This window comes from Erithacus rubecula (genome assembly GCF_903797595.1).
Source record: "Erithacus rubecula genome assembly, chromosome: 18".
Lineage (NCBI taxonomy): Eukaryota > Metazoa > Chordata > Aves > Passeriformes > Muscicapidae > Erithacus > Erithacus rubecula.
The window spans coordinates 5,798,928-5,805,073 of record NC_136670.1 but is presented as its reverse complement, the minus strand read 5'-3'; positions in this window follow the sequence as shown (position 1 = coordinate 5,805,073).

Sequence of the window (6,146 nt, the reverse complement as noted above, 5' to 3'; positions counted from 1 at the left end):
ATTAAATTGCCTTTTTATTAACTTGCATGATTTACCTTCATGCTGGCATAGAGCACCACAGCTCCCTCAGTGTCCTCAGTCCATATATTCAAAGGCCAGGAGGGACAGGGATAATGCCTGAATTCGACCTTAAGTGTTACTGATCCATACCAGGAATCCCTGCATTGCTGCTGTGCTTTTCAGCTCAGCAGGAGCTGCTTCCCAGCAGCCAAATACCCAGCACCAGATGTTTTGTTTTTTTATTGGAGGCCCAAATGGGGTTATTTAAGAAGGAAAAGGGAAAAAGAGAGCAAAAACTTCAGTGTGAAACCCAGCTCCTCCCTAGCTGGCGTGGCTCTGCCAAGCTCTGTTGTTTTACACAATTAGACACACGCAGAAATGCTGTGCTGGCATCAGCAGAAAACTGCTGATTTAGATGCCATAAAAAGCAGCCAGGTTTCCTGGAGCATTTTGCACAGTGGGCCTTAAAGGCTTTATTTAGATCTCTGTGGCATCCAAAGGCCCATGGTGTACCTGGAAACCTTCTGGTTTGGCAGTCCTGAGCTGGTTTGAAACAACCCAGCAGCCAGACTACAGTGGTAATCCCACCCTGACCTCGGGGCAGTGGCAGGAGAGCAGGGGAAGCACAGCCCCCCGTGACCTGCAGCACCCCAGGATGCACAGATGGGCATCCCTGCAGCAGCACTGGATTACCTCTGTTTCCTGTGATCTGACGTGTCAGATGCAGCACTGCCCTGCATGCAATCCATCCTCAGCCTTGTTCATCACACTGTGGCTCCAGGTGCTGAGTTTGGGGCTGCAGAGCCCTTACAGCTTCACACCACCCAGCAGGGAGATGCTCAGGCATGCCTGGAGTCTTGGCCTCCTCCCTCTGCAGCTTGTACCTGTCCCTGGCTCCCATGGAAGCACAGGAGCTTGGGTCCCCAGCACCCAAACTCAGGGCTTCCCAGGGTCTCCCTAAACACCACCAGGAGATGGGGTTCCTTCTTCCCCAAAACAGGAACCTCTCTAAGGGTAAAAAGCTGTTGGCAGACACATCTCTGCATCTGGAGCTGCTCTGGAAACACTGGGAGAATATTACAGCACATGACAACAGCCAAGGGCTGATGGAGAAAAAGGCTGGAGGACAAAAGAAGGGTGATCACATGGAGAATCACAAGGGATTCAAAAGCAAGTTTCTCGAGCAGGTGTCAAAGTCCTAATGTGCTCATGAGGTGTCAGGAGCAGTGGTACAAAACTCTACTGCTCCCATTTCTGGAAAATGCTCGAGTATCTTACACAGGTATGGGGACACTGGGGGTTCCTCTGTGGTGCTGCTGCTTGTGCCACCCCATCAGCCCACATTTAGCATCCCCTGCACTCACCTCCCCAGCAAATCCACCCCAGCCCTAATGCACCTGAGGGTGAGATGCAAGAAAATACCTTAATCAAGCCAAACAGAGGATCCCCCACGTTTCCCCCAAACGCATTTCCTCCCCATCTACTCAGTGAAGGGCTGGAGGGCTGTGAGAGGGTGGGGTGAAGCCTTTTGGTTGCTGCCTGCAACAGGAGAGTCCAGAGCACACAGGCTCCTCAATCTGCTCCCCTCTCTCAGAGGCCAGGGCATAATTCAGATTTTATGAATGGAAAGCACCCTGGGTTATATTTAGCACCAACCCAGACCCAAAGGGCAAGAGGAGCACTGCTTATTGACTTCAGGGGCTTGGAACAAGCCTGCCTTGTTATGTTTACAGCACTTTGCTGGATGGAGAGGCCAAGAAAGCACTGAGTGGCTCATTCTTGAAGCCTGATGGATTAAGCAAACAGCCGCAGTAATTCAAGCCACATGGGGAAAGGGAAGAGGTGGCAGCGGCGGGCTGGGGGGCCTCGGGGGGCTCCTGCCTTCCCCCACCGGCCACGGGCTGCCTTTAATCTGCTTTTCACAGCCGGTCCCACGCTGGGAAAGGAGCTGGGAGCTCCTGGAGGCGACACTTGCCTGCCACCAGGAGCAGCATATGCTCCGCGTCGCGCCGCGGAGCTGGGAGCGGGCAGAGCTGTTTATTTGCATAATCACCGATTAACACGAATGTCTCGGCCAGGCGCCAGTCAGCCACGGCGTGCTCTCGCTCAGGAGTCAGCAGCGCCTGTCCCTGCCGGATCCTGCAATAATCCAGCGTGTGGCCGGGAAGGAAACACTGCCCGAGCCCGTCTGACTGCTCTGTTCTGTGCTGCTGAGCTTTTCCCTGTCCCTCAGGCAGCTAGAAACGTGGGTGGGTATAAAATCGAGCATGGAAAAACCTTTACATCGCTCCAAGAGCTGGGGATTTAGGAAAAGCATCGAATGCTTTAGGGATGCACGGGATAACTCGTGTGTAAGATGTGGTGTTGCATGAGCATCTCCCGGTGATGGTGAGGCTTGGAGGCAATGGGGATCCCCTGTTCCCAGTGTCCAGGGTGCACCTGGGGCTGCCACCAGCCCCACCACATCAAGCAGGTCTCAGAGGAGAACATTACCTTCAAAAATATCAAGAAGGAAATGAAATCCTGGCTTTCCCGCCGTAACACAATGACCCAGAGGAGCACCAAGCCCATTTTGGGTCTGTCTCCCTCCTCCTGGGCTGTGTCACTGTGCTGCCCGTTTGAAAGAAGCTGCTGCCATCTAGTGAAGCCAGCCCAGCCCGGGGATCACACTGGGCTCTGGCCAGCCCGGGACACACTCTGGGCACCTCTGGCCAGCTCCGGGGCACATCTTCTGTCCAAATCCAAGAGTATGGCTGCTCTTTAAACAGCCACTGCACTGCATTTTCCCCCAAATCACGCAGCAGCTTTCCCGACGGACTGATTGAGTGTTTTTCAGAAAGGGAAGGGCAGCTGTGGCACACATGGAGGGTGGGCAATGTCCCTTCCCTGCCCACTCAGCCCACATCCAACTGGTGACACCACTCCTGGCTCTGAGGTGGCAGCTGGGTTGCCTTGCTTGTAGGGCAATTTGTAACACCTGCAGGAAAAACAGAAAAACTCTGGTTAAAGTGGGGGTTTTGCAGCCCCTGAGGGCAAGGGGGAGCTGGCCAGGGGTCTGTAGAGAGTGGAGCTGTTGTGCACCAGTGAGGTGTTTGCCTCAGCAAGGACAGCCCCAGGGCAGGTCCTGTGCTCTGATGTGACTTGGTCACCTCCCTGACAGGGCAGTGGCAATTCTCCCAGGTCCCTGTCCATCCCCTGTGGAGAAGCACAGAGCTGTAGGCCAGCATCACCAGGGAATCTGCATCGGGGTGAGCAGCTGGTGCTGGAGACAGCCACTGAGAGCAGCCTGTCCCTACTCTGAGCCCTTTGCCTGGGGCTGTCCCTGCCCCACACCCCCAGGCAGAGCCTCCAGGCAGGCCAGGGGGCCCATGGCCCACACGTTCCATGTAAATGTCTGTATCCCTGGCCCTCAGGACCAGGGGATGTGGAGATGCTGCTCTGCCCATCAGCCAGGGGAAAAGAGTAGGGAAAAACCTTTCCTTGGAAACTGCCCCAAGGTGTTGATGCCAGGGCTGATGCTGTGCACAAAAGGGACTCAGCCAAGCAGGCTGAACCAAGTTACTGCATCACAAGTCATAAAATCCCTCTCCCTACCAAGCCTGGTCCCAGCACTACCCACACACCCCAGTGGGGACCCTGGGCATCCCACCAAGGGCACTACAGGCCCCAGAACACAGGGCCATAGATTTGCACAGTGCTCAGAAACCCTGTGCTGATTTTATCCCTTTCCTGACAGAGCTATAAATTACCCAGCTGGGCCTCAGGATGCAAAACTATGCTGGGGCCAAAATAAGCCAAGCTGGGTTGCTGAGGAATTACAATTACCTGCTCAAGTGGCTTCAAGTGCATCGAGAACTGCTCAGGCGTGTGGCTCTGAAATAAACCCAAATAGCATCAAGGACAGAGGGAGCCCGAGGCACCCGTGGGTGCTCATGTCACCAGCAATGCCAGGAGTGGGTGTCATTAGCCCCAGGCCTGAGATGGGCAGTTCATGGGTGGAGACTGCCATGCTTCTGTGCCCACAGCCTGGGCACTCAGCCCTGCCCATGCAGCCAAAAAGCCTGTGGAAAATTAGGCTTCCTTTTTGACAGTGTTTTGTTTTTTTATCCTAAAAGCAAGCTGAAAGCAAGTGAAGCAACTCAGGGAAGAACCAAGCCCAGGGGCCAGCAGTAACCCCCAGGGCTGCAGTGCTGGGTCACTGCCCCAAGGGTGATGCTTTGATGGCCTGATCAGGGCTGCAAGGTGGACACAGCTCCCTGTGGTCAGCCCCACACCACAGCACTGCTGGGAATTTGGGGGATCCAGTGAGCAGGGGCCGGATGGAGGACACAGCCAATTTCCTTTCATCCTGTTCTCAAAAGAAACACATGGATCGCTTTCTCAGGATTCACTAGGGAAGGAAAACAGCTTTTTAAACAGCTTAAATAAACAACTGGGCTTGAAAAACACGGCCCTAATTTCCATGCACTGTTGCAGTAATTAGGGTGCAGAGCAGGCAGGCAGTAACAGATCAGCACTGAGAAGGAAAGAACTGATGCAGCTCCCTCCCTGTGAGGCCAGGGGGGATTTGGCATCGGTGGAGCTGCCAGTGGAGGAGCTGAGCAGCACCCCTGGGTGCTCATGCACAGCCCCAGGGCTGTGGGGCTTGGCAGGATCATGGCATGGCATTGCCCAGAGCACTGTGAGGAGCAGGCAGGATGGTGCAGTAGCATGCATGGAGCACATTGGCACACAGCTGCTTGGTGGTGCTGGCTGCAAGAACCCCTGTGCCCCAGATCCTGCTGAATCAAACCTCCTGCCCTGGCTGATTTGGACTGGGATAGTTAGGGGTGAAGTCCCAGCTGTCCCACTGGTGCCCTTCACCTCTGCAGCAGATTGGCCAGAGGCAGAGGAAAGGCACTTAATAAACTCACTCCAGTAAGTATTTAAACGAAGAGCAAGAGCAAGAGGCAGGGTGAGATTTGCTCATTGCTGCCTTGGGATGCTCACCAGGAGGGGGGCTCTGCGAGAGGAGCTTCCCACTGCAGCTGTGGCTCCAGGGGAGCTGAGGATGCACCCAGGCTTTGTTCCTGAGCCCCTGCCCAGTGTCACCAGGCCCTCTGGGCTGCTCTTGTGGGTGTGCACGGTCACTGTCCCCTCGCACCCCGCCGAGAGCCGACACGTGTGTGTGCCCACAGCCCGGGGCTGTGCTGGGGGAGCGGGCGGCTTTGAAGGGCTCTTTGTTCCCCCGTGTAATTATACCTGGGCAGCGGAATAGAAACGTGCTGAAAACCCCTCGCTGGACCTTTCTGACAGGAGCCGGGGCGTTTGGCTGCACAGTGGCTCCATTGTTCCCTTCCATGTGCCTCGAGCAGCCAGATCACCTCCTGCACCCCCCACTTCCCCAAAATAACCAGCCTGTGATTAAAAAACAGGTCTTTTCCCTCCAATACTGGGCAAAATGCCCCAAGCCTCCGCCCTACCCAGGGCTGTGGCAGCAAGGGCAGGGCCCGCAGGTCAGCCGGTGCCTTTGGCACTGGGGACACCCCCAGCACCCCGGACCGTCACAGAGCCATGGGGACGTCCGTGGAGACTCGTGCCCATCCCTGCCCACGGCAAACCCCACGGGCGGAAAGGGGCAGGGGGCAGGGGGAAAGCAGGAGAAGGACGGGCAGGAAAAAGGGGAGAAAGGGGGAAAAAAAGAAAAGGAAAAAGGACAAACTCCGCAGGATTCACCCCCATTACTGAGATTGCAGGCCGCAGTCCTACGGCAGAAGCCGCTGCCGCCGAGGAATTCCCACCCGCAGCGGGGGCCGGTCAGGCTGTACCAGCAGGGAAAGATCCCCTTAAAGATCCCCTGGCTGTGGGACACAGCGGGAAGCAGCGGCAGAGCCGGGGGCAGAGCCGAAGGGAGATGGGGGAGAAGGGCCAGAGCCAGGGACAGAGCCAAGGGAGCAGGGGCAGAGCCGGGGGGAGCGGGGACAGAGCCGGGGGAGCGCAGGGAGCGCTCGGCAGAGTCGGGGACGGAGACGGGAGAGCGGGGCACGGAGCCCGGGGAGCGCAGGGAGCAGGGACAGAGCCAGGGGAGCGCAGGGAGCGCGGACAGAGTCAGGGGAGCGGGGACAGAGCCGGGGACAGAGCCAGGGACAGAGCCAGGGGAGCGCAGG